At 43.2% G+C, this 14022-nt stretch overlaps 1 protein-coding gene across 1 annotated transcript in view; it reads left to right on the top strand.

Moving 5' to 3' along the window:
- The window catches only part of LOC115731629 (disease resistance protein Roq1-like), a 105765-nt gene that overhangs the window by 52127 nt on the left and 39616 nt on the right, over window positions 1-14022 (top strand). Inside the window, exon 4 of the mRNA XM_048275826.1 lies at window positions 8436-8449. The gene's annotated coding sequence lies outside the window, so the exon portion shown is untranslated. The remainder of the gene's footprint in view (window positions 1-8435; window positions 8450-14022) is intronic.

Below are 14022 nucleotides of genomic sequence, written 5' to 3'. Positions count from 1 at the left end.
CTCAACTGGGGCAACTCCCTACTCTTTGGTATACGGTATGGAAGCAATCCTACCGGTAGAAGTGGAAATCTCCTCTTTAAGGGTCCTGTCTCGGGTAGAACTCATGGAGGATGAGTGGAACCGGCAGAGACACGAACAGTTGAATTTGATTGATGAAAAGCGATTAAAGGCCATTTGCCATGGTCAAAACTACCGAAAAAAAGTGGCTAGAGCTTTTAACAAGAAAGTCAAGCCCGAAAATTTTGAAGGAGGGATGCTGGTTGTGAAGAAAATGCTCCCAAATGCTCAAAACCCAGGAGGCAAATTCATGCCAAATTATAAAGGCCCCTACGTGATTCAAAAGGTCTTATCCGGGGGAGCTCTTATTCTTGTAAACATGGATGGAGAAGAATTGGCAAGTCCAAGAAATGCGACGCCCGTGAAGAGATATTATCCTTGAAATAAAATCAAGCTTCAAAGCGATTGATGAGCAGATCCGAGTCACATAAATTTTGCATTCGCATGACATTTGATACATGCATTTGCATACGTTTTTATTTTGCGGGTGAACTGGGAGTCATGTAGAATCCTGCAGAGCAATCGATCAAACAAGGAAGTCACTTTTGGGATTTAAAAATTTTAAACATATTTAATTGATTGATTCCTTTTGTTTATGCAGGAAACATGAATCAATATCCAAAAGAGATAGGAGAAAGTCACTTCGGGATTTAAAATTTTGGATATCTTTAACTAATCGGTTCCTTTTTGTTTGTGCAGGCGGTGGAAATTGACATCCGAAGAAGACAGGAGGAAGTCGCTTCAGGATTTGAAATTTTGAATGTCTTTGAACCGATTGTTTCCTTTATTTACGTAGGAGACAAAAGTCAACATTTGAAGAAGACAGGTTTGAGGTTCCCCTCTTTTATGAAATATCTTCATACACTATCGTGCTTGAAATTGAAATACTTGGATTTATAAAGCCACAAGGCCCTTTCAAAGAAACATTTCTTTCAAGTTTCAGAAACATCTTTTGAATACACCTTTTGATGAAAACCTTTTGGTAAATGATGAGTTTTGATGAGAACGCCCTGAAGTTCTATAAAAGGGCATGTTTTGAAAGTTTTTCAAAAGGATGATACTTCAAATGAAAAGAGGCAAGCCTTATCCTCAAACACGTCCCCGATACACTTGAGTGATGAGCGAGAGTGACAAAACGAAAGAGCTTAATATCGGGACGTAGGGATCATTCGCGGTGATTACATGGATTGAAATGATGAAAGGCATTTCCATTTCAAAATTATCCATACACATTTATATCCCTTGTTAACTACTCTGAACCAAAAAGGGAGAATTTTCTGGACAAAATCCTATCAAGAACCACCCCACACTGGGGCATATTTGGAGGTTCATTGGATGATTCCTTGGAGAAAAGATCGGGGTAAGACTTTATTGTGCTAACCCGCATCAATCTTTTTGTGATAGCTTCAAGTGATTTCTGGCAGAGACTTGGAACACCTCAAAGTGAAGAAAAACACTTCATTTCTATATCCCTAAATACCTTACCCTTTGATAAGCCAATTTGAGCCTTCGTAATATTTATTTCAAAACCATTGTTGGTGATTACCTCCCTAAACCGGGGCAAAGCAAAAGGAATTATCAGCAATAAGTCAAAATGCATAATTGGAAGAATTTTCGATCCTGGTTTCCAAAAGAGCCACTCAATGCAAAAAATAGCAAGAAACAAAAGGGCTAGAAAGAGCAAAGTGCCTGGTAAAAGCAAGGCCAAAGCCCATGAAAAAAGGAGTATCCCGAAAAAGGGCAAAGTTTGAAAAATCAAGATGAAAGGAAGAAAATCCTCAAAGCAAGTTGAAGAAAGTTGATCATGAAAATTCCTCAAAAGCAAATGAATGCTGGTTAGAATGTCAAGGTGATCACCCAAGTTCACCCCTTTTTTTGAAAATATGACCTTTCTTAAAAAGCCCACCTTAAACCAAGATACAACCTGTCACCAAAACTTTTCTGATCTAAGAGGTAAGTACAATCATGTCTTATCATGTCTTCAGGGTTCTTGACTTGTAAACCCGAAGAAGCTATTTTTAATCAATGTTCATTTCTAAGCCTCAAAATGAATATCCTTTGATAAACCATTAACCCGACCTGAATTACGGTCCCTTTTAAAATGCCTTCTCTAATTAGTCAGATTGTATGCATCTCGAATGATCCCGAAACCTCAAGGTTAGGTTTCCTGTGATCAGATTCGAGTTTTAAGAAAAGCTTTCCCAAAATGGTGAGAAGCCCTCTTGGATGAAGGAAAATCTTTTTGAAAAACTTTTAAAACAACCTTTTTATAGAACACTCGGGATGTGTCATTCAAAATCCATCCCCAATGGAGGTCCGAACTTGTGATTGGACGCATTTCCTTCACAATTATACTATGAAAATTTGTCTGGAATTCTTAAGTTTCTTCCCAGAACTTAAAATTGTCATTCTAATGATGTTTGATTGAACTTTCTGCAGGTTCCCTAGTGACCCCAAATCCTCGGAAAAGTTACATTTTAAAGATTGATTAACTTGGATTTTCTGCGGGTCTTCCGGCATCCCCAGGTCCTCGGATCCTCAACTTTAAAATTTGAAAATAGGGTTTGAGCTTACGTGGGTACACTAGTAAACCTAGGTCCTCAGATGGCACCCTCTCACTTGAAAAATTTGAAAATAGGGTTTGAGCTTACGTGGGTACACTAGTAAACCTAGGTCCTCATATGGCACCCTCTCATTTGAAAAATTTGAAAATATGGTTTGAGCTTCAGTGGGTACACTAGTAAACCTAGGTCCTCGGATGGCACCCTCTCATTTGAAAATTTTGAAAATAGGGTTTGAGCTTTTGTGGGTACACTAGTAAACCTAGGTCCTCAGATGGCACCCTCTCATTTGAAAAATTTGAAAATAGGGTTTAAGCTTCTGTAGGTACACTAGTAAACCTAGGTCCTCAGATGGCACCCTTCTCTTTTAAAAGATGAATCCCCAGTGGATAAGCCAAACCCATTTTAAATCGGCGAGTCCCTTCCTAGAGGATAGCTAATCTCATTTTAACAGGTGAAACCCCTTTGTTACAAGGGTGAACCTCTCTTCCAGACGGTGAATCCCTTCCTAGAGGATAACCGATCTGCATTTTAGATGGTGAGTCTCTTCCTAGAGGATAGCCAATCTCATTTTAATAGGTGAAACCCCTTTGTTATAAGGGTGAACCTCTCTTCCGGACGGCGAGTCCCTTCCTAGAGGATAACCGATCTGCATTTTAGATGGTGAGTCCCTTCCTAGAGGATAGCCAATCTCATTTTAATAGGTGAAACCCCTTTATTACAAGAGTGAACCTCTCTTCCAGACGGTGAGTCCCTTCCTAGGGGATAACCGATCTGCATTTTAGATGGTGAGTCCCTTCCTAGAGGATAGCCAATGTCATTTTAATAGGTGAAACCCCTTTGTTACAAGGGTGAACCTCTCTTCTAGACGGTGAGTCCCTTCCTAGAGGATAATCGATCTGCATTTTAGATGGTGAGTCCCTTCCTAGAGGATAGCCAATCTCACTTTAATAGGTGAAACCCTTTTGTTACAAGGGTGAACCTCTCTTCTAGACGGTGAGTCCCTTCCTAGAGGATAACCGATCTGCATTTTGAATGGTGAATTCCTTCTTACGGGATAGCCAATTTCTCCGGATGGTGAGTCCCTTCCTAGAGGATAGCCAATCTGCATTCTAATGGGTAAAACCCCTTTGTTACAAGGGTAAAACTTTCTTCCAAATCTTCAAACCACAATTCGACACCGGACGGACGCCGACCATCATAAAATCTCGCCAACCATTCAAAGGTAATTCCATACACTCATTCACTCGACCATAGATCAACAAATCTCGGACCACAAACAGGTGAGCTACATATAAGTCTCTCTCTCTCTCCTCGTTTCTCTTTCACATAAAATGAGCATGAGCTGAAATAATTCCTCGCCGAATTAGAGCTTTAATGACAAAGGTAAGACAATTGAATGTTAAGACTAAGTTTTCTTTAGATTTCTCCCCAGCAAAGTCGATTAAGGACTCGGGTGTCACCTTGTCTTTGAAAGCAACCTCTAACCGAGATTACTTTCAAAGAGGGGCAATTGTTGATACCTGATTTTTGATCGGTTTTCATTTAGTTTTATTTTCTAAAAATTCTCAAAAATTTACAAAAAATCAAAAAAAAATTAAAAAATCAACATTGGAAGCCTTGGCCAAGCAGAAGGAACCAATTTTGGATAAAAAATAATTTTTCATATTTTTCACATTTTTTAATATTTTCAGAAAATAGAAATATATTAGAAAATTCATAAAAAATACTTTTCGAGGTCACAAAAATACACAAAAATGTCCAATTTTTTCATTTAATTCCCTTTTCATATTGGCCTCATGAAAAAATCAAAAATTGAGTTCAATCTTGGGTGTTTCTTCATAATACCTAGAGTTGAATTTACACAAAAAATACCAATTGAGTCTTTTTTATTTGTAATTTTTGCACATTTTAAGTCTAAAAATTCAATTACAATCCCTTTGAACTTCAATTTGATCAATTGCACCTCCAATTGCACGAATTAGGCAAAAATCCCCAAAATATTTGCAATTTAGTCCCTCAACTTGCCAATTTTTTAAATTACTTTTAATTGAGGGACTTTCGTGGCAAAATTGGACCGTCCCCCTAGGTTTTCATATGCTCTGAATCGATTGGCATAGGTCGCATGGTCCAATTTGATAATTAGGGCACTCAATTGAACTTTTCCTCAATTTGCCAATTTAGAAAAATTTGGGGCTTTTGCATAAATTGATGGAAAATTTTCGGCAAAATTGCATTTCTAGATAATATCCAGGTCCCTAAGTCCAATTTTGAAGTTTAATTGCAAAAATTCCCAGTCAATTTTGATTAATTTTGAAAATGTTGAAAAATTCACTGCAGGAACCGGTTCGGACCTGTCTGATCGCCGGTCGAACCGGTCCGACCGGTTCAAACAGTGTCGTCTTCTTCCTCGGGGCATTTGCGCGCATGAACAGTGCTTGGCTGAGATTCAAAGAGCAAATTGACCATCCAATTGACGATAATCGAGCGGGGCACCTTAGGCGTTTTGTCCCTTAGATGAATGTGCGTTGATTGAGCCTAATCTTGGGGTCAATGGCCGCCGGAGGAGCTCCGGCGAGCCGGTCAAAATCTCGGTCGAGCAAAAAGTCAACATTTCCCAAACCGTGTCAAATTCACGCTCGTTTGTGACTAATTGGAGGTCTAACGGACTTGGACGGAATCCTAATGATTCCGTCACCGTTCGGCGAGCCTATTAGCACGTGATTACACGTGAGAAGTGCTCGGCCAGCTCATAACCGTGCGCGCCAATTTTCAAAACGTGAGTATAAAAGGAGGAGAAGCTTCGCGAATCAAAGGGGGGCTTCATTCGTGTTCGCCAAGATACAACAGACTAGAGAGAGAGGAGCTCCCGGGCGATTCCATCACCGGAACTTCGAACAGGCCCGCAAGTTCTTCGTGAGACCAATCCAAGGCGAATCGAAGCCTGCAATCAAGTTCAAAAGCTTCGTATCAACTCCAGGATTCGATCGCGCCAGCTCGATTAACCTACGAGCTCCTAAATCGGTAAGTTGCTCTTCAAATCTCGGTTCTATTCATCCATGGCATCACACCGATCCATGCATGATTCTCGCAATTGTTGTGTGCGTTTTTGTCCTTGAACATTGCTTATCATCTTCGCATCGTTGTTTTACTTCAATTTCGAGCAAAAACCTCGAATCGAGCCCGTGAAACCCGATCGCCATAGCTCGAACCGTCGAAGCCTGCCTAGGAAATTCTAGGCCATGCGAGCTCGAACCGAGCTCGAGGTAAGCCTCCGGAACTCTTATTTGAGTGTTTTTGTAAAGGAATTGGATTATCGTGCTCTGAATTGCTTGAATGAACTACGTAACTTTGACACTGTGCGAGCTTGATTCACGTTGATTTTGTGGGTGAAATCATTTGATTTTTATATATGTTAGTCCGGGTGTCGAATCGAGTCAATCGGCGGTGATTTTGAGTCATTCCGGCGAGATCTCACCGTTAGATCTCGCCGTAGAAACTACGACCATCCATTTATTGTCGTCGCGAGGTTGAAGAAGACGCAGACGTGGCAGGTCAGCGGGTCAAATGAGCTGAGGTGTCGTTGCGTGATAGGGCCGGCTCGGATTCGAGTCGGCTCGGCCGTTGGCGCGAGCGGGCTGACTCAGATCTAATCTAACGGCTGAGAAAATTAGATAGGTTTGATTCTCAGCCGTTGGATCTTCATTTAGTATTTTTGAAAATTTGATATATTAGATAGAAATTAAAAAATGCGAGAACGGCGTCGTTTTAGTAGGCTTATGCGTCGTCGTTTAGGGCGGATAAGGAATGGACGGCCTGGATTAAGTCGAGGAGTGATCGTGGCCGTTCAGCATAATAACCGATTTGGCGTCGTTTTGGCTTAGGTGCGGTGAACGGCTTAGATTAGATCTAGGTTAGATCTTGACCGTTCGTTCAAATTAGGCGGTGCGGCGTCGTTTTATAGCCGAGCGAGTTGACGGTCTAGATCGCACTTAGGTTTGAATCGTGGCCGTTCGTTTGAGGTGAGATGCGGCGTCGTTTAAGACAGGAGGTCCGAAGCGGCGTCGTTTTGAATAAGAAGGAGTCGACGGCCGAGAACAATTCCAAGATTGATCCCGGCCGTCCGTTCATTTTTAATATTCCCGAATATTCGGAAATTAGTTAGAAAATTAAAAAAATAGGAATAAATAGTAAACGTCGCCGTTTTTGTGTCGAGCGGTTCGCGGGCGATCTGGACCGGGTTGACCCGGCCCGGAAATATTAATAAAAAATAAATAAAAATTTCCAAAAATTCAAAAAATTGTAAAAATTCATAGAAAATTCACAAAAATTCCCAGATTTTCCTAAAAAATTTCTAAAAAGTTTCTAGATCGATTCGAGACTCTTATAGTCCGGATTGAAAATTTTGAGACTTTGAGGGTCAATGAATATCGATCTGGAAAATTCCCAATTTTTTTTTAGAAAATAAAAAAAATAAAATAAAAAATACAAAAAAATTAGAAAAATTAGAAAAATTATAGAAAATCACAAAAAATGGGAAATGGCCACATTCAACTGGCCCGACCTCAATTTTGTGATTTTCGGGTCCCGAACCCCCAAAAATGACCATTCTACCCTTTTGGGCTTTCCACTCCAAATTTTCCCGAACCACCCCGAAACTCAAAGTTGATACTTCTATGGGTCGATAGAGCCATATTAGACTCGTCCACTTGATTGATTGTCCGAATTGATTGTGATTACTTTGATTGCGCATTAAATTTCATGATTGTGACTGCTAGGGTAGAAAAATCCCGTCCGCATGATACCTTAAATCGTTAGAACCTACCTCACCCGAAATTTCATCTGCATGAATTCTTAAGTTAGAAAATCACTCAACATCGGTAACCGAAAGGGCGTCAATATAAATCTTGGCGTAACCAAGTCCCCGGACCCAAATCTCCGGTTCTCGTAGAACCGAACGGTTTCTCCCGACCGCTCGGTAGGGTTTTCCGATCATACCCTTCAATAAATTGATCGGTGGCGACTCCAAAATGCATGTACTCTATGTACATGTCACTCGACCACATTAAGGTCGATCTCGATATAATTTTTCTCCCACATCGCGATTCAAGAAATGGGTATTGGGAGAGACTCGCGATCCTAAAGATCTCGCTGTCAACCGGAGTCATATAAAAGGGAATCGGCTTGTTAACCCTTGCTCTTGCCTCCCGCTATCGCCGGAAGGAGAGGGTCGCGACAACGCAACTTCGATATGGTCCACTATGTCGGTTACATCCTCCTTGCAACCAGAAAAAGGGAAATTCATGGAATACACCACCGGCATTGGAACACCCCGAGTAAGCCTAAATTGGCGAGCACAATAATGAGGTTTATAAATTTCGAATCCCGATGAGAATTCGCCGTCGCCAAACAAATTCATGGCTAAGTCGGTTGGGACTAACATGCTCATCCAGAATAGATGAGAGTCGGGACTTGCGCTGGAGGAGCTATAGACACCATCGTCGATAGGTAGCCCGAAAAAGTCAAACCTGGTGAGAGATAACAGCTCAATGAGGAAGTCATCAAAAGGGTTAAGGTTATCGGGAGCACAAATAAGGATCCGATTAAATGCCGTAGGTGCACCATTTCCTTTAATCACCAATGACTCAACCGTCGAAGTAAGCGGCTTATCGGGAAACATATGAGGGAAGTACGCTCGGAGCCAACAATGCAGAAACCATGAGGGACCGGAAAAAGGAGCATAATGTTTATCCATCAGCGAAGATTGGGCATCCGTCAACCCTCGGTACAACGCAGCCAGGAACATCCGGCCTAGTCCAACATCAACACCACACGCGAGTTCACATGTCATATCGAGGAATTCCGAAGAAATTCGACATGTGGGGAGATAAAAGACATATTTGCAGAGCCAATACAGAAGGAAGGCTGTATGTTCCCCGGGAAGAATGGGTCCTGAAGATTTAGCATGACAATCCATTAATTTGCCGTACGGCAGGTCAAGGCAGCAATACATGTCAAGTAAAAATTGGTCGTTCGGAGGTCGAGTATCACCATCGATAAATGGAGAAAGACCGGTCAGGAACCAAATATCAAGAAGGGTAGGAGTCACTGGACCAATGGGTAAAAAGAAACAATTCAACGATGGCGACCAAAAGCAACACAAGCTGCCGATGAGGCCATACTCGGAGGGATCAATGGATATACCGCAGAATGATAACAGGACATCTATCCTGGCCTGTGCCTAGGTGGTAGTTGCCTCCCCTTCTAGTCGTTTGTACCAGTTGTAAAATTGGTGGTCGAAGGATGGATATGAAGAAAATCTATGATTATTTGATAACCAAGCAAAAGTACAAATGATAGATTGCTCAAAGGGTAAGATTTCCTCGGAGTAGCGGGAAAAGCAATTAATCAGTGAAGAAAGAGGCGGCAAACTTGTGAGATACGAACCCAAAATAGTGTGACCATTTCAGGATTGATGATCCATGAAAGATAAGGAGAGTTCTTTCTTGGCATCATTGTGGGAAAAAGCGTCGTAACGCGACAAGCGGGAAGGCGTGTGAGTACTCATATGGACTTTGTGACAAGGTTCGTGTGGGTTGGCATTTGGGGGCGATCATAATTTATAAGGGATTTTGGAGTAACCAACTCGGGATGATGATGGCAGTTACTCAAACATGGGCAATTACATAGATTGTGGCAGAGTATGGTGCAAGAAATAAGGAAGGAAAGGGGCGAAATTTCATTAAGAATTATCGGGATACAAGGCTGTTTTGATCCCCTCAAGCAAATCACAGAGTAAACGCTCAAACTTCCTATTTTTATCTATATACATGTTCCTAATGCGATGCCGATCTATTTCTGCTTGCACTACCCGAGTGCAATCGGCCCGTTTCTTCTCCTCCAAGGAGGCTACGGACGTCTTCGATTGATCTTCTATGGAAGATCGATGAGAGAGTACGATCAATCGTCGGCATCGAGTCTCCTCTAGTTCCCTCTCTATCGCCAGCCTCATTTGCTCCAAAACAGCTTCCTTCTCGTCCAAGGCGGTAAGCTTGTCAATGGCGGATTGAAGGGACTACTCTCCTTGAGTCACAAGTTGTCCCGCTTCTTGGGTCTCGGAGCTAGGAGAGAAGAGCTGATCGGGAAAGTTCGACAGAGCAAGCATCTTGTCTTGACACCGCCGAAAATGTACAAAGGGAGTAGGAAAGTGTTTCAAGAATGCTTTCATCCGATGAACTAAACCCGCAGGAAACTTCTCGCTGACTTCCTCTTTGACCGACCACTCTATCACGGACTTGATACTTTGAATATTCGATGGATTGTTGACGAAGGAGGCCACCCCCGAATGAACAAGGTCCAAGGAGCAAGACAGCATAATTCCCAACTTGCTGAAAGTTTCTGAGTCGGAGGAGCTGCTTGGTTGAGGCATACTCGGATGATCTGAAAATCGAGAAGACCCAACAAGATAGTTTTGAACGTCTTTGACGGGCGATAGAAAGAGAGAAGCAGCAGGAAGATCCCAGATAATGTCCGCGAATGAAGGATCTTCAGCTATTGTGGGATCTTCAGCCATCAAAGGAGTTTCGACCATCGAAGGCGGGACAATGGCAAAGGCTAGTGGAGAAGACTCCCCTTAAAGCTCTATAAGCGAGGAAGTCGCAGGGGTCGACGAACTTCCAGCAACGGCAATATTGCCGGGCCTCCCAACAGGTGGATCAAGACTCCCCAAAGGATCTTCGGGACAACCAATCGGAGGAGCTTCGACATGCCGAGGAACCTTGGGAGATTCCATCAGAGATTTGCTCTTCTTTGCCTCCATCTTTCGCCGTTTAAGAGAAGTGAGCGTTTCCTCATCGGCTTCGTCATCCGAGTCGTCGCCTACCAGTGAAGGTAAAGTAAAGTCACTCCAGGCTAGTAACACTAAGAAAATTAGGAAAAAAGAGACTTACCGAAAACGGTCGTCGGACGTTTGCGACCACCAATTGAGAGGGTTCTAGTTGCACCCTTTTTCTCGATTTTCTTCGAGGTATGACTAAAGGGCTATATCCAGCTACTCTTGAGGATGGACGAGATGGCATCTTCAAAAGGGCTTTCGAAGGTAAAGGACGTCCACCAGGTCGTAAACTCAGAAATCACACCGGGACTAGAACGTAGTCTTGTTGGGATGTCCCCCAAAAACCATTGATACATCATGGTTGTGATCTCGGCACAATAGGCGAATAGTCCATCGACCTTGTTGTTATAGAGCTTCTTGTCCATTGATGGGAAATCCATGAGACAAGGTATAGGCATAGGCATTGCCTGTCGAAGGCCGAACCGCCGGGCGCAAGAATGAGGAGAATATGGTTCAAAACCAAGATAGAACCTTTCCTTAAGACATAGTCGGATTAGAAGGTCTCGAGGGAATAGGACAAAGGTCCAAAAGTCACGATGGTTAAGCCGTTTCAAGGTTCGAGAGTTGAAACAAAAGTTGAATTCACCCGAGCAACAAGGGAAGAAATCTACTCGGTCAGCCTCATAAGACAGAAGGCGTCGAAGAAAGAACCGAAAACGCTGAACATCACCGGGGGCCTTTGAGGGGGCAACTTGGAGCAATCGTATACCAAGTTTTAAAGGAACCCCGTTAGGATCGAAGGAAGGAACGCTCTCGAACATGAAAGAAAAATAGAATACGACCCAGGCTTGAAGAATCTAGAGCGGACTCGACAGCACGCTGTCTTCCTCAGAATTCAACATTAGTCGAGCAACGTAAGAAATACTTTTGTACAGAGACGCCAAGGCAAGAGGGCCAAGAGCGACAAGATTCCCTTTTGCTAGAAGTACGGCAAGGTCAAAATAATCATTGGACACTTTGAGGGTCAGACTAAAGAATAGATACTTCGACTGCCAAAAAAGAAGGAAAGCCGTTCGCTCCTTGAGGGAAACGACTCCGGATGTTCTACAATAAGCATCAATGAACTTCCCGTAGGCAAGAGTATCATCAAAGATGGGGCAGTCCTTGGTTTTCCCTAGATTCTTGACAGAGGCCCCATAAGGGGAGAGGCCAGCGATGGCGAAGGTATCTAGAAAGGTTACGGACATGGGGACCCCATTGGAAGAAAAAGCAATTGGTAGAGGAAGATCAGAAGCTTATAACGGACCCCGGTAGGCCCCTATTCAAATCATGGGACAACATGCTAACCTCAATCACTGTCCTTATCTGCGTCGTTTCCCGGAGACCAACCGTTAGAGTATCCTCTTGAAGCCTTTGGAACCAGGTGTAAGCCCCGTCATCGAATAGTGGAAAACTCTTGAATCGTTGAGCCGGCATGGACTAAATGTCCTTCGGTGGAGAGGCTTGAATAGGAAGTTGTTCATCCGCTCGCGTCGGGAAGCAAGATTGAAGAGACGCTGGAATGTGATAATGATCGTGGAGACCGGGCCCAAGAACGAGTCCGGCATACTCTCGTTGAGTGTTTAATAACTTAAGGAAATGGTGATCAGCATCATCATTGTTGATGATCTCATCGAAGCGAGCGATGAACTGGCGAGGGAAGAACTCGGGGGTTTCGATCACCATGAAAGCTTGGAATGCTCGAAAAAGGGTTTAGGGTTTAGGAAAAACCTTGGACGCAGAAAGATGACGAGTAAAAGCTTTTTCAAGATCCTTAAAAGCAAGACAAAAAGAGCCGATGCACCGTACGAAGTTGAAAGGATTGCATCTCGGGAAAAGGGGTCAAAGGAAAAGCGTAATCATCATTTTTACAGCTGGAGACCATCAAATCGGAGAAAAATATTTTAAAAGAGATAAATCTTCGATTTACATCTTTTAAAAGGGGGTATGTGTTGACACCTAAAAAACAATCCAAGAGGGCTCGTGACAAGCACGCGAGGGGGCGACAATCAGCTATAGAAAGGAACACTAGAGCAAGGTACGTACCGATCAAAAAGGTTCCATGTGCCGGGGTAAATTCTAGCGCCATTTCCTTCCGTAACAAGAAAAGCGCGAGGAGAAGAGCCACGATCGTAGCGGTTACCAAAAGATTGGCGGTAATCCCTACGCGGTAAAAAGAAAAGGCGCGAAGACTAGGAAACCGTTATCCACATGGCTTATGGAAAAGGATAAAGCGTGGGGCCGAAGTAAAAAATCACTCGACGGTTACCAAGGAAGTCTGCCTATAAATACCCCGTAGTAGCAAACACAACACACACAACAACAGACACAAAAACACCTATCTTTTCAACTAGCTCTTAGCCTTTAGTCTAGCCTAGCCATAGCTTTCCAGATTCCCGTCGTCGATTCAATTCCGGCGAGTTTCATATCCAGAGTCAAGTGTCGTCGATTAAATTCCGACGTCTACTCACTAGGTTCAGGATCGTCGATTCAATTCCGGTGTTGTACCCTTCATCCATCTTGTATAATACCGTCGATTCAATTCCAGTATTGTGTCCTATAATCCCCCGTCCAGTGCTGTTGATTGATTCCAGCATTGTGTCCTTCATTTCCATCCGTCCCTGTTGATTTAATTTCAGAGTCGCATCGAAGCTTGTTGTACACCTCGACTATTGCACGTGTTGAGTTGTCGAAGTTACTAATAGTCCGTAACACGCCTTTTTGTGTTAATAAAGACATCTACTGCATTTGACACTCTCTGTCCAAAACCGACCCATAACCCCTTTTCGAAAAATGAACTAATTAAGTTCGATAAAAGATTCTAGCGTTAGCAATCTCTTTTGGGCTACAGTCATTTTGGGCCCGGAACCCATAACCAAGAAAGCCCCGTCGAAGGATTTCGACGCGCAACACCCAGATATCTAGAATTTGGTTGAACTGGAAGATTTGAGCTTAGGCTATGAAAAGCCCAAGGAGCTAATAGATCCTCCTTCGTCCCGGTCTCTATGGACCATAAGCTTGCCGAAGCTCAAGAGCTTAGAGTTGTCTCATTCCCAAATCTCCAATTTGGGATTTGAGTACGGCCCCGCATGCAATCCTCGGCTCAACAAAGTCGTCCCGACGGGCGTGAATCTTCAAGGAGTATCGGGGCTCCCCTCATCGTTGTCCGTATTGTCCATCCAACCTTGTATGTCGCTGACGAGTTTGCCGACACTTAAGAGTTTGATTTACCTGTTGGAGCTAGAGCTCTTGAACTCGCCCGTCGAAGAGATTAGAGAGCTTGCGTAACTAAAAAGCCTAGAGGTCCTGGTTGTATCGCATTGCCCGATAGTACATCTCGATGGCCTTTCCAAATTGACATCATTGATGAGATTCTCTCAAGAACTATGGGTCCCTCGATAAGTTGCCCAACGTATCCGACCTCAACATGTTGAGAGTCCCGGAAATCCACAGGTGCCGGAAGATCAACGACATCGAAGGCCTCGAGGAATCGACATCCTTGGAGCAGGTGATCGTGATTGGATGTAAGGC

This window comes from Rhodamnia argentea, chromosome 3 (assembly GCF_020921035.1).
Source record: "Rhodamnia argentea isolate NSW1041297 chromosome 3, ASM2092103v1, whole genome shotgun sequence".
Taxonomy (NCBI): Eukaryota; Viridiplantae; Streptophyta; class Magnoliopsida; order Myrtales; family Myrtaceae; genus Rhodamnia; species Rhodamnia argentea.
This window is presented reverse-complemented; position numbering and strand designations above follow the sequence as displayed.